Consider the following 15,184-nt stretch of genomic DNA (forward strand, 5'->3'; position numbering starts at 1 on the left):
CTCATGATGCCATGACACGGATCTGTAAAAATTAGGTTATGTTAGGAACATGTTAGGTTAGGAATGTTTTTCTAAGGTTCCGGTGACAGATAAACAAGATTTCTGCATTAGTGACAAGAGAAACAGTATTTCAGTATGTTGTAGTGTAAGTTATAGGGGTTTTTAATTATGTTCTTGTGGTTCCAGTGACAGATTAACAAGATATCTGCATCATTAACAAGAGAAACACCCTTTTAATGGGTTGTAGTTTTAAGGGGTTTTTAAAGGTATTTTTGTCGTAGTACTGACACCAGCCGCGTCACCATCCACCGCAAGACTGATGACGGCGCAAGCAGTCTGGCCTCCCAAGACAACCCTCATTCAGCTGTTGAGGGTCATGACACCACACGCGGAGCCGAGGCCATCCCCTTGAGTGTCTGCCCAACACACCACTCAGTCTGGTGCCAAGGTTAAGAGTGATGACTGCGTGAGTGGCGCTGCTTCCCTCAGTGCTTCGGTGGTTAGTGGCGCAGAGGACCTGAAGGACACCCTTTTGTAGGAGTGAGCATCCTGAGTTTCTGAAGCAAGATATAGACCTTATGAACGTAGATATGTGTAGCGCACCGAAGATAAGGCGAAGCGCAGGCACACAGCAGGCAGACAGCGGGAAACAGCAGCAGCAGCAGCAGGGTTGTGTGCCGAGGCGTCGCACACTCAGATCGTGGAGCCATGAAGACAGGCGGGTCGCTGGTCGCTTTGTACTTCGTGGTGTTCGCGAGCAGTACTTCGAAACCACGAAGGTGTCCTAATGCCTTCAATGTCGCCACTGTAGTTGTGTCAAAGTATTGTGAGGTTTTCCATGTGTTTTTCACGTGTTTCATGTGTTTATTTGGTGCACTGAGATAAGAATGAAAATGTGTAAAGTTTGTTAGGTGAACCGACCTGAGGCGAGATACCATAGTCTGCCATGAGGAGAGAACGACAGGAAGCCTTAACCGTGAGAGAAAACGGAGAGTAAAGGACGCACACTATAGAAATTACCCTCAAAATTAACAAGTGAAATACACCATCCATGTTATATGCTATATGTGAAGGTATTATTTCCAGGACTATTGAAATATGTGTAGAAATAAAAAAAATAAATAAAAATTTCGCAACTCTTTATCCTAATCAAGTACCAGTAATACTCAGACAAGGCTAAACTCAGCAAAGCCTCTCCTTCCTTCCACTTACTTCCATTGCCCCAACAAGGACACTTCACATGTAGCAATTTCCCTTTCCCACAAACTTTCTACCATAAATGCATCTACAATTGCTAACACAAACCTTTCTACATGCCTTTTACTTGCATCTCATAGGAAACCTGAACCTGAAAACCTTTTCTCCACGTATATTACTTTTCTCAAGTGTATTTACTTTAATTAAGAACACTAACTGCCTAACATGTCAAAACTACCGCCAGCCTCGCCTCTCGCTTGCTGTCTCCTCCCTGCATCGGAGAGACGTGTCAGCGCAGTGTTGCTCAGGCACAGGGGAAGAGCGCCGAGCTGTGCGGTGTCGGCTCCTTTGCTGATCCAACCTGTCAACATGCAGACAATAAGTCCCCAAGAGAAGACTAGATCTGCATCAGCCAGCAGTTCGCTGATCACCGCGAATACAGTACGACACTGACAATGAATGAAGTGTACGTGAGGCCTGCATATCAATGAAAGAAATTTTATTATTATTATTATCAAACATAACGGAGAAGGCAGAGTGGGACGAGCGCAAAGCGCTATAAGTTGCCAGATGACAACACCCACCCACCTTGACCGTAGAAAGAAGAAAGGAAAAGCAATTAGCACAATAGTAGGATGAAATCAGAGCAGGAGGAGGAAAATAGGTTTAACAATTATAAAGAACGCCTCAACGAACTGAGAATTATTAAAACTCACAAAAAAATTCAACAAAAAAAATCAACAATTCTGACTTATTTAATATATGTCAGACAACACGAGTAAATGTAGTATAACTACTTAAAACTTGATGGTATAAAATCACAGGTATAGTTACATAATTTATCACAGGTATAGCTGCAAAAGCAACCAGAGTTTAATTGACTAGACTCTTCAAGATTTTGTTCGAAGCAGACTTGAATTTTTGCACATCACTCGCAGTGCATGTGCCCTCGTCAAGCCCTCGTCAAGCATGTTCCACCTGTTCACCTGTGGGCTTGAGCATGCTGGAATAAAATACAAACAGAATCTACAGGGAAGTAACATAAGTTATGTGCAGACTTACAAAAGAGTTGTGGCTGAGTGGCACTTTTCTATGAAGCACTAAAGAGGCAAACACTACACACTAACATAATCCTTTACTTAACAAGACAGAAACCACGGTACATGCCTTACATCAGCTCAGAGTGGGACTGTGCTACTTGTGCAACATGGAAAGAAAACAGCCAGACAAGTTTTTGGTGTATAAAGCACCAATACACCTCCTTACACCAATACACCTCCTTACACCGTATTAACTGAGTGTAGGGCTGCCACTTACGAAGTGTGCGCCCAAATCCTGCTCACAACCTGTTCTAAATTGTTCATTATGAGACTTACAAGAAATTATGATTAAGATACTATTACATATACAATATTCATCATAACACACACAAAAACTAATAAAAATATGAAGTGTTAAGGAAAAAAAAAGTGATAAATATGCAATTCTGTTTAAATATAGTCAAAACATGCATTTCTTTATATAACACATGGAAGCCCATGTCACCATTCCTCACTAAGTTCAGTACAACACCACAATATATATATATATATATATATATATAAAATATATATATATATATATATATATATATATATATATATATATATATTATAATATATATATATATATATATATATATATATATTATATATATATATATATATATATATATATATCAGATGCCTATTGCACATTACCTCTGCTGCTGCTGTGTACCTAAACTTGAGTCAAACATTGACATCCTTTAAACAAAATGAATAAAATTAAATGGATAGTGTTTCCCAAACAATTTTACAGATGGTCTGAGTGTTGAAGCAAAGTGTGCCAGGTGTGTGACATAGGAGAGGATGAGACGGTGGGGCATGTAGTGCGGGAGTGTGTGAAGTATGCCAGACACAGCGATGAGATGACGCAAGTGGTGCTGAAGGAACTGGGGAACGTCAGAGTGGAGAAGACAGGTAGGGAGTGGATGGCGTTGCTGCTGGGACGGTGTGAGGAGACGAATGACAGGATGATTGAGGCTGTGAAAGACAAAACGTGTCGCGCTAGATGTTGTAGGAATTAGTGGTGTGAAACATGATGCCTGTTTTTCTGTTTTGCCATTATTTTCCGTTTTCCTACAGGAGCTGAAGTTATAAAGGCCTGGTTCTGGAGTATTCCCGAACCGCCTGTAGCATCAACATCAAGATCAAACCGCCGTGTTGTCATTTCGTTACTTGTTGTTGTTTGCCTTGTGTTTATGTCTTGTTTATTGTCATTTTATTTTCAATTTATTCTTTATGCCAGTTTTGTGAGGTTTGGTCTAGTTTTGGCCAGAGTGAGGAGAGAGAGCAGCCACAACGCACGCCCTCATCGCCATTAAAGACACAAACACACAGGGACACTGAAAGCGAGAGGAGAGGGAGAGAGAGAGAGAGAGAGAGAGAAGAGAAGAGAGAGAGAGAGGAGAGAGAGAGGAGAGAGAGAGAGAGAGGAGAGAGGAGAGAGAGAGAGAGAGAGAGAGAGAGAGAGAGAGAGAGAGAGGAGAGAGAGAGAGAGAGAGAGAGAGAGAGCGGAGAGGGGGGGGGGAATGCTTTTCAGTGAAGGAATGGATGAACTTTGAATGCGGAAAAGTAAGAAAGTTTTCAGACAAAGGGAAGACTCAGTATTGCCACATTTTTGGATGCAGCCTGACTAGTAAATACCTTCACACAACAGGACACCTGACCGTTTTCTTTTCTGTGGCCTTGTATTTGACCAGTGGGGGGAACCGTCAGTCACACGCGAGGGGCGCAGGTAATGTCCTGTCCTGGAAACAAACATAAAAGTAGAAATGCCAACCAAATTCTGTCTGACTCGGGATGCCCACTACCATCTCTGACCGACGCCATCACGAAAAACAGATTCTTCGACAGTAGCGTGGTAGTTGTCTTGTAGCATTTGAAATCACCTTTATGTGTATGTAGGTATGTCTGCTTTGAAATCCGGCATCAAATGTGCTTGTTGGTGGTGATGGTGGTGGTGGTGGTAGAGGTGGTGCTGAAGGTGGTTTTAGCAGTGGCAGTGTGTGTGGTCGTGAACATGGCATTAGTTGTGGCAATAAATGTGGTGCATATGGACAGGTGAACTTGTAACTGTTGTGGCTGTGGTGGTGTGATGACTGGAGCGGCGACAGTGTCACTGGTACAAGTGTTTGTGTGAAAAAGGTGCAAGAACACAAACGCTTTATTGCAGGAAATGTTGCTCTTCCATTGCGTGTTGGCTCTGAGGCGTCGCTGAGGCGGCGTCGCTGTACGAGTACACTGCCAGATCAATGGTCCCTCACCCTTCACTCGCTGTCAGGTTATCTCAGATCCAGAGATTTCTTCACCTTTGACACACAGGTAACGTCAGTCTACCGTTGGTGCATGTTACCTACATTTCCTTGTATATTGCTATTAAACTTAAATTGTTGCTACACAAATTTTGATGTTTTAGCGTTCACTGCCAAGTAATAAAAGTTTGCAATCATTTAAAAGAAAAATCATTGACCGTAGTAGCATTTACCATATAAATATTTTCTTCTTCCCATTACATATCTTTTTCCCTTCTTTTCCTTGTCCCTTGTTGGTGCCACTCGTGTGGGGAGAAGGCACAAGTCCCCAACGGAGGCTGTCACAACCAGATGGAAAGAAAAGAAAACCCAAGTGAAAACACCACAGTTCTTGACACTCCAGCCTCTCCAAGCTTCCTAACTCTCGCCCCTTGCTTGGCTTCAGTCACAGTAACAGTAACAACAGTCATGATAGCTCATAAAACAAAACAGAGGAACGTGTACCTACAAACGCTGCAACCCAACACATCAGGGTACAAGAAAGCTCGCACTCCCGAGTCTTAATACACCTGTGGCGCTGCGGGGCCCTCACCATTCCGGCCAGTAGTTCCCGCCAGCGTGAGGAGTGCTTGGGAAGACTGCTGGAGCCGCCGCCACAACTCATGATGCTAGAGAAGGGACATGTATGGTAGCCTGTCTGTGGCTGTTAGCGCCGGGCTGCCCACCACGAATATGGAGGCGAAAGAGAACTGAGAGATGCAGGAAGAGGGCCAAGGAGAGAAGAATGGGAGGAGAGGCAACAGTGAAGGGAAAGAGGTGAGAATTGTAAGGTAGATAACAGAGAGAGAGAGAGAGAGAGAGAGAGAGAGAGAGAGAGAGAGAGAGAGAGAGAGTGACAGATGGGAGAAAGCTGAGACCGAGAGTGACAAGGAGGAAAAAAGGAGAGAGATGGAAAGGAAAGAAGGAAAAGAATGAAACAAGAGCGTGATAATGAGATAGAAGGAATAAGGAAAATGGAGGTGACACGAGCGATGACTAAGTTAATAAGGTGTGACAATAATCGCAAAATTAATCAGCATGACACCAGTGTGAAAAACAACACCCAATGACTGCTCGTATAAAGAAAACGGACAAAAAAAATGAAAAAGAGAGAAAGATGATGGGATAGTGGAGAGAGAGAGAGAGAGAGAGAGAGAGAGAGAGAGAGAGAGAGAGAGAGAGAGAGAGAGAGAGAGAGAGAGAGAGAGAGAGAACATAGATACTTGAATATTCTTCTTGTTCTTTTCATGTAGTTAGTGAGGCCCAAAACTTCCCTGTACACATGGAATAACTGAGTTGCCGGTGACTGCTCGTCCGTCTAGAGGAGAGAAACGCCCGTTTTCACTATCTTTCGTCCCCGACCGCTCACCACAGAAAACGATTCGCAGCTTTACTCGGGGTAACTATACTAGCTTTGTCTCCATTTACTCAATCATCTTTCAGCACATAATCGCGTATTTTCATGAAGTTATAGAGCAGTTTTATCAAGGGGTCTTTAAATAGATGAATGTAGGGAGCTTCACTGAGGTGAATATTAATCACAGACACTTTTATTATGAGATTTATGAGCCTTAAACAGTTTCGTAAATTCGTGAAGTCAAACCCAGCACACACACACACACACACACACACACACACACACACACACACACACACACACACACACACACACACACACACACACACCTTCCTGTTAAACCTAAGTAAACACTGACAAGAGAAGAGAAAATACACCAAAACACAAGGATTGAATAAAACAAACTACACAAGCAGAGAATAGAAGAATGAGTGTAAAGTGACCACGATACATTGGGAGATGATGAGTGGAGAAGTGGTTTCCCTATACACGAAGTCTAGCGGTCACCCACTCACACACACACACACACACACACACACACGAGAGGTGCACTTGCGTATGAGAACATTCCTTTCACTAATGCAAGGAGACAACAAGTGCATAACTGTCGCAGACACAGAGGAACACACCACGCGGCTTCACTGGGATATGGATATTTGCAAGCGTCTCGGTGTCTCTCCTCGACCGCCTGTAGCAGCCTCTAGTACAAGTTGTGAGGGTTTTCAAGTTTTTAGGGAGGTTCAACAAATATTTTGTTTCATTATTCGAAAAAATACTCTTCAGATAGAAAAGTAATTTCTTTGTCTTTTGAAAACAGTCCTTATGACATGACAAGGCGTTACAGATCAACTCTGTGAAACTCTGTGAAACTCGTGACAGTGTGGACGGTGCAGGAAGTCTCACACCTGCCATTCCTCTTACTGATGGGCAGCAGGGGGCGTTAGACAAGAAGTGATATTAATTGCTTCATTCTAAAAGCCACAACAACAGGATAAAACGGTGCCACGCGGCAAAACTACGGAGAAACAAAAATACTAATGATACGATGAAATATGATCGAAAAAAAAAGCACGAAAGCAGTTTCATGGTAAAACACAAGACACCATTCTAAAGAAGGCAAGGCAAAGGAAGGGGTGAGAGAGGACAGCTCCCAGGAGAAAATGAAGGTTGAACAACGCAAAGCACGAAGTGAAGGGGATAGTGATGGACAGGAAACAAGCAGCCAGCGAGTCAAGGCCGCAGGATGGACTATGGGATGAGGAGGAGGAGGGTTGGTGGACGAGTCAGTGGATGTAGTGTGCAGTGGAGAGTGCGCGTGGGACATGAGGAAATAAGCAGTGCAGGGTGGAGGGTGACGCAGTGTGGATTAGTGGAGGAGAGCAGGCAGGCACGGGATGAGGAAGGAAAGGTACTAACTAGATACTAAAGATACGAATGCTTCAGGTCGTGCACGTTGCCACATCTTCTTTCTCTGTTTCCTTCTACTTGACAAACATTATTAATTTGGTGTCCGGGTCACGTTCCTTCATCGGCTTCCTTGTTACTCACTGTCCCTCACTCCTCATCATCTTCTCAGCCTTCATGCTCTCCTTGCTTTAGCCTCTTCGTATCTCGGCTCTACATTCCACTTTTATCATCATTTCTTAACACTCATTCCTCTTCTTCCTCCTCACATTTCTGTTTTGTCACTCTCAACCATTTTATTCTCCTTTCACGCCTCTCGTGTTTTGACTGTATCCTTATCTACATATTTACAGTATTATTTCTTATTTATTTATTTATTTTTTTTTTTTGACTCAATCTTATCAATGACATACTTTTTCTTTCCCCCTTTTATTTCTTCCCAGGCTTCCGAATCGCCACACGCACGCCCGCTCAGGTCCCGCAGCCTCGCCCTCCTTGTGAACCCTGTGAACTCCGTGGCTTCAGAGAAAATGGACCTCTGCCGCTGGGCGTCAACTGAGTCAAGGGATGACTGAGGTATTTTTAAATGGTCTGCTGCTAATTTTCTACCCAAGCCTTGTCTGACCCTGTGTTGTCCTTTGTTCCAGGATTTGAACCTTAAGCTGCATGATTAAGATATTGCAGGCCGGAGTTTCACGTCATTTTTTCTTTCTTTTTTTATGAGGTTAGTTGTTAATTGTGGTCACTGAATCAGATGAATTATTTGAGGTATTGTTCGCAGAGTAATTCGGAATACTTCACTGCCTGTTGGATCTATCACAGGAAAAGGCTTCCATTTCAAGATTAAACTTTCCTTATGAAGAGTGGTTAAGCTAAGACAGTTCACACGCATTACAGGAAGCTGTGTGTTCTACTGAATAATAGTAAACAAAAAATTATTGGTAGTGTTTTGTTTGTGTCATTGGCTCTTACTAGGCTTGACAAGAAGGGCTTTACGTAAATAATGTCACCTTATTACCAAGTGTGTGTGTGTGTGTGTGTGTGTGTGTGTGTGTGTGTGTGTGTGTGTGTGTGTGTGTGTGTGTGTGTGTGTGTGTGTGTGTGTGTGTCCTCTTATTCTCCTTTCTTTCTTTCCTTTTCTGTGGGTTTTCCTCTCAATCTCAATCTCATTTAGTCAGTCAATCAGCCACCAGGTCTGCCTGTTTCTCTCTCTCTCTCTCTCTCTCTCTCTCTCTCTCTCTCTCTCTCTCTCTCTCTCTCTCTCTCTCTCTCTCTCTCTCTCTCTCTCGCACCCTCTTATTCCTTTGTTTCAACGCTAAAGAGCTGTTATCTCGCTGATAAAAGGATAAAAGGGGTAGGTAACATCCCCTACCTCATTTGTGTGTGTGTGTGTGTGTGTGTGTGTGTGTGTGTGTGTGTGTGTGTGTGTGTGTTTTCCCGTGTTTTTTTTTTTTTTTTTTTTTTTTTTTTGCTTTCAGTGAAGGTTCGCGGTCCTTCCCCCTGTGCACGACCCAGACTAAAAGAGACGGTGATTGTTTCATTTCCGATAAAAGGGAAGAAGTTGAAGAAAGCGAATATCAGCAAGCAGTGTGTGTCTCTTGATTGTTCGTCTTTGTCTTGCTGCTGTTGTGTGCCTCGCTAAAGGTTCATGCTCGTCTCCCTTCATTACGTAAAAGAAAAATAAATAAATAAATAAAAAAATAAAAAATAAATAATAAAAGAAAAAAAATAAAACAAATAAATAAATAAATAAACAAATAAATAAATAAATAAATAAATCCACTGGTTACTGTATTATTGCTGTTGTTGTTGTTGTTGTTGTTGTTGTTGTTGTTGTTGTTGGTGGTGGTGGTGGTGGTGGTGGTGGTGGTGGCGACTGTTATTGTTGTTGTTGTTGTTATTGTTGTTGTTGACGATGTTGGGGTTAGGAAGAAGTGGGTTGTAGGAAGGGGCAGGAAAAAGTGGGAGGCGGGTAAGGGCAGGAAGGAGTGCTGGCAGGTAGTGGCTAGCAGCCCCTTCGCAGAAGGGCAGAAGGAGCAGAAGGTGCTGGCGGAAGGGGGACTGGAAGGAGTGGTTGGCGGGTTGTGGGGAGATGAGTGGGAGAGGGGGACGGAGGCGTCTCAGACTGACACAACAGAATGGCGTTCAGTTTGAGATCGTGGCGGTGCAGGTTCCCGGGCCAGCGGCATGATGGGACTTGCAACACACGCAGAAGATCTTTCTGTACACAACACACGTGTGGCTGTACACCTGGCGGCTACTCAACACACCTGTACACTACTGGTAGCACACTTCGGGGAGGGCTTGGCCAATCCTGGTTATCTTGACCACCACTAAGTCTTTGAGGAGGAACACAATGCAATACACACGCGCACCACACAAGATACGCCGCCACACTGGCTGCAGACTGAGCGGCGTCCCTTTGGCTCAGTGTTTCCAGGCCGTTCGGTACTTGAGCGACACACAAAGGTCTACTTAATTAAAATACATGGACTTGTTCAACGCAGGAACACACTCATACCTACGAAAAAGAAAAAGAAAAAAAAAAGCCAGAGGGAAGAAAATGCACTCCATTTTTTGTTGAGTTACAACAGCAATGATGGATACTGTGCAATTACCAGTAGTGTAGACAGTGGCTGAAGGAAAACTGACCAAATATATGGCACCCCCCCCCCCACACACACACACACAAGTCATAGCCAATATGTAATTTTTCGTGAATATTCTCATAGTGTGAAGAAGCAGGAAGGGAGAGGAGGAAGTACAGAGAGAGAGAGAGAGAGAGAGAGAGAGAGAGAGAGAGAGAGAGAGAGAGAGAGAGAGAGAGAGAGAGAGAGAGAGAGAGAGAGAGATTGATGAAAAGAGAAGGGAGGGAGAGAGGGAGAGGGAGAGAGGGAGAGGGACCAAGAGGGAGCGTTTATATAAAAATTGATCATCATTTTTTTATTTGGCATTTTTATTTGTTGCTTATTTTATTTTTTGTTTATTTTATTGAATTGTTTTGCATAATTAGAAAGGAAATGCTTTTGTTATTATTATCATTGTTGTTGTTGTTGTTGTTGTTGTTGTTGTTGTTGTTGTTGTTGTTGTTGTTGTTGTTGTTGTTGTTGTTATTGTTGTTGTTGTTGTAATTTTTATTATAAGCACGTAAAGGAATTTTACTTCTTCTTCTTCTTCTTCTTTTTCTTCTTCAATACTTTTCTTCTATTTATTTTTCGTTTGTTTATTGATATATATTTAATTAATCACTTATTTTTTTGTGTACTTATTAGTTGTACTGGTTCATCTCTTTCTTTTATTTAATTCTACACATTTCTACACATGGCAGGATAATGCTCTCTCGTTATTGGCTGCTGGCTGGCCAGTCAGGGCTCAGGAACCTTTAAACCAACGTTCTTTTAAGATGAATACTACCATCACCACCACTACCATCACCAACATCATCAAAAACAACAACAACAACAATAATAATAATAATAATAATAATAATAATAAATAATAATAATAATAATAATAATAATAATAATAATAATGATAATAGTAATAATAATAATAATAATAATAATAATAATAATAATAATAATAATAATAATAATAATAATAATAATTTCAGTTATATGAATTATATATTCATAAAAAGTTTAACTGTATTTTATTTTTTGTGTATTTTCTGTGTTTTGTGTATGTAAAAAAAAAACAGTGCACAGATCATTGCTAGTAGTAGTAGTAGTAGTAGTAGTAGTAGTAGTAGTAGTAGTAGTAGTAGTAGTGTAGTAGTAGTAGTAGTAGTAGTAGTAGTGGCAGTAGTAGTAGTAGCGGTATTATTATAATTATTAATATTATAATTACTATTATAGGAGAGAAGCTAAAGGAAGTGGTCTGGTATACACGTGGCAGTCTCTCTCTCTCTCTCTCTCTCTCTCTCTCTCTCTCTCTCTCTCTCTCTCTCTCTCTCTCTCTCTCTCTCTCTCTCTCTCTCTCTCTCTCTCTCCAGTGTTCACTGTTATCCACGTTCGCTTCCCCCACGGTGTTGGTGTCACTTGCCTTCCCTCTTTCCCATTCGTTTATCCACACTTTTACCCCTCCACTCCTTTCCTTTTTCTCCCCCCTGCTCTTCCTTCCTTCCTTCCTTCCTCCTTCCTTCCCTCTCTCCTTTCCCTTCCCTTACCCTTCAGATTTATCACCACCACGAGAAAGGGAGGATGTTTTGGTGTTGTTGTGGTGACGGTGGTGGTGGTGGTGGTGGTGGGTACGCTTTGGTGTGTGTGTGTGTGTGTGTGTGTGTGTGTGTGTGTGTGTGTGTGTGTGTGTGTGTGTGTGTGTGTGTGTGTGTGTGTGTGTGTGTGTGTGAAAACACACATGATGTGAAAACATCATTGCGAAGAATTTTAATAGGTAGCATGAAGTAGTCAGAGGGTGGAGGAGAGGGAGGAACAAGCCCTGAATCGTCCAAGGTAGAGTTTTTAGCAAAGGTTTGAGCGAAGAGTTCAGCTTTAGAAATAGATGTGATAGCAGTGGTGCCATCTGGTTGAAGTAGAGGAGGGAAAGAAGAAGAAGCAAAGTTATTGGAGATATTTTTGGCTAGATGCAAGAAGTCACGAGGGGAGTTAGATCTTGAAAGGTTTTGACACTTTCTGTTAATGAAGGAGTTTTTAGCTAGCTGGAGAACAGACTTGGCATGGTTCCGGGCAGAAATATAAAGTGCATAAGATTCTGATGATGGAAGGCTTAAGTACCTTTTGTGGGCCACCTCTCTATCATGTATAGCACGAGAACAAGCTGTGTTAAACCAAGGTTTAGAAGGTTTAGGACGAGAAAAAGAGTGAGGAATGTACGCCTCCATGCCAGACACTATCACCTCTGTTATGCGCTCAGCACACAAAGACGGGTCTCTGACACGGAAGCAGTAGTCATTCCAAGGAAAATCAGCAAAATACCTCCTCAGGTCCCCCCAACTAGCAGAGGCAAAACGCCAGAGGCACCTTCGCTTAGGGGGATCCTGAGGAGGGATTGGAGCGATAGGACAAAATACAGATACGAGATTGTGATGGGAGGAGCCCAACGGAGAAGAAAGGGTGACAGCATAAGCAGGATTAGAGGTCAGGAAAAGGTCAAGAATGTTGAGTGTATCTCCAAGACGGTCAGGAATACGAGTAGGGTGTTGCACCAATTGCTCTAGGTCATGGAGGATAGCGAAGTTGAAGGCTAGTTCACTAGGATGGTCAGTGAAGAGGGAGGAAAGCCAAAGCTGGTGGTGAACATTGAAGTCTCCAAGAACGGAGATCTGTAAAAAAGGGAAGAGAGTCAGAATGTGCTCCACTTTGGAAGTTAAGTAGTCAAAGAATTTCTTATAAACAGAGGAGTTAGGTGAGAGGTATACAGCACAGATGAATTTAGTTTGAGAGTGACTCTGTAGTCGTAGCCAGATGGTGGAAAACTCTGAAGATTCAAGAGCGTGGGCATAAGAGCAGATTAAGTCATTGCGCACATAAACGCAGCATCCAGCTTTGGATCGAAAATAAGGATAGAGAAAGTAGGAGTGAACAGAAAAGAGGCTACTGTCAGTTGCCTCAGACACCTGAGTTTCAGTGAGGAAAAAGAAAATGAAGTTTAGAAGAGGAGAGGTGGTGTTCTACAGATTGAAAATTAGATCTTAGACCGCGAATGTTGCACAAGTTAATGAAAAAAAAGTTGAGGGGGGTGTCAAGACACTTAGGGTCGTCGACAGAAAGGCAGTCCGACCTGGGGACATTTATGGTCCCCTCCCCAGATGGGGACTCTGAGGCTGGTGTAGGAGTCGCCATGATGGTGGAAAAATAAAGAGTTGGGTTGTACATGAGAGTATCTTAGTAGTTCTATAAGTAAAAAGGAATTATGTTACAGGCGTTTTGGTGTCTTCGTTCCCGAGTGATCATACTCTTAAGACCACGCCCACTGAGCGAGCTGTGTGTTGTTATTGTTTGTTGTGCCACTCGCGTCACGCAGTCACGTGGTGTTTGTGTTCATCTTCATTACAACGTCTGCATCATTGCCATTAAATGTTTGATCAACGTCTCATTTAGATAAAATGATAATTTAGATAAAACGATATATACTTTGGTATATACACTGTGTGATATATTTTTCTTGCGAGAACATTGACAAACTAGCAGGCAAGGACAAGGCATGTATTCCACCAGCGCTGTACATGAAGGGTGGCAACCATCCTCCGGAGACTTGTGATGGCCGGGCGGTGGACCGAAGTAAAGATATAAAAATAAATCAGTAATTAAATTGTATCCACGTGCATGTCAACTGATATTAGAGACAGACAGACAGATAAACGAACACATGATCTGGTGGCGGAGGTGTCATGTGTGAGGCGAGTATGCTTTCCTATGAGGCGACACACACCACCCGGCAGGAGGCCAGAGTGTGGCTCGCTGAGGCGTGAAAGGCGACACTTCACTCTCGCCTCACTGACAGCAAACACTCGTTAAGATTTGCCTGAATGGTTTGCTGTGTAGTGAGTACACTTTGGTTTTCAATGATAAATTATAATCATTTCACAAGTATTAACATTGCTATATTAATGATGTCGCCTATACATTTTTTTTTTTTTTTTTTTTGAAGTAGGAAGGGCACTGGCCAAGGGCAACAAAAATCCAATAAAAAAAATATGCCCACTGAAATGGCAGTCCCATAAAAGGGTCAAAGCAGTGGTCAAAAATTGATGAATAAGTGTCTTGAAACCTCCCTCTTGAAGGAATTCAAGTCATAGGAAGGTGGAAATACAGAAGCAGGCAGGGAGTTCCAGAGTTTACCAGAGAAAGGGATGAATTATTGAGAATACTGGTTAACTCTTGCGTTAGAGAGGTGGACAGAATAGGAGTGAGAGAAAGAAGAAAGTCTTGTGCAGCGAGACCGCGGAAGGAGGGGAGGCATCCAGATAGCAAGATCAGAAGAGCAGTTAGCATGAAAATAGCGGTAGAAGACAGCTAGATATGCAACACTGCGGCGGTGAGAGAGAGGCTGAAGACAGTCAGTTAGAGGAAAGGAGTTGATGAGACGAAAAGCTTTTGATTCCACCCTGTCTAAAAAAGCAGTATGAGTGGAACCCCCCAGACATGTGAAGCATACTCCATACATGGACGGATAAGGCCCTTGTACAGAGTTAGCAGCTGGGGGTGTGAAAAAAAATTGGCGGAGAAGTCTCACAACACCTAACTTCATAGAAGCTGTTTTACCTAGAAATGAGATGTGAAGTTTACAGTTCAGATTATAAGTAAAGGACAGACCGAGGATGTTCAGTGTAGAAGCGGGGGACAGTTGAGTGTCATTGAAGAAGAGGGGATAGTTGTCTGGAAGGTTGTGTCGAGTTGATAGATGGAGGAATTGAGTTTTTGAGGCATTGAACAATACCAAGTTTGCTCTGCCCCAATCAGAAATTTTAGAAAGATCAGAAGTCAAGCGTTCTGTGGCTTCCCTGCGTGATATGTTTACCTCCTGAAGGGTTGGACGTCTATGAAAAGACGTGGAAAAGTGCAGGGTGGTATCATCACTGTAGGAGTGGGTAGGACAAGAAGTTTGGTTTAGAAGATCATTAATGAATAATAAGAAGAGAGTGGGTGACAGGACAGAATCCTGAGGAACACCACTGTTAATAGATTTAGGAGAAGAACAGTGACCGTCTACCACAGCAGTAATAGAACGGTCAGAAAGGAAACTTGAGGTGAAGTTACAGAGAGAAGGATAGAAACCGTAGGAGGGTAGTTTGGAAATGAAAGCTTTGTGCCAGAGTCTATCAAAAGCTTTTGATATGTCCAAGGCAACAGCAAAAGTTTCACCAAAATCTATAAAAGAGGATGACCAAG

At 42.6% G+C, this 15,184-nt stretch overlaps 1 protein-coding gene across 5 annotated transcripts in view; it reads right to left on the reverse strand.

Moving 5' to 3' along the window:
* Positions 1-15,184, reverse strand: part of LOC135094162 (uncharacterized) — a 120,898-nt gene that overhangs the window by 78,865 nt on the left and 26,849 nt on the right. For 3 of the 5 annotated variants that reach the window (XR_010263639.1, XR_010263636.1, XR_010263634.1), the window contains exon 3: positions 1-22. This exon is cut by the window's left edge and continues 97 nt beyond it. The exons of 1 other annotated variant lie outside the window; for it this stretch is intronic. The gene's annotated coding sequence lies outside the window, so the exon portion shown is untranslated. Of the gene's footprint in view, positions 23-9,601; positions 9,726-15,184 lie in introns of those variants that run through there. One more of the 5 variants, XR_010263635.1, reaches the window with a different exon arrangement.

The sequence above is a fragment of the Scylla paramamosain genome, chromosome 44, assembly GCF_035594125.1.
Source record: "Scylla paramamosain isolate STU-SP2022 chromosome 44, ASM3559412v1, whole genome shotgun sequence".
NCBI classification, from domain to species: domain Eukaryota; kingdom Metazoa; phylum Arthropoda; class Malacostraca; order Decapoda; family Portunidae; genus Scylla; species Scylla paramamosain.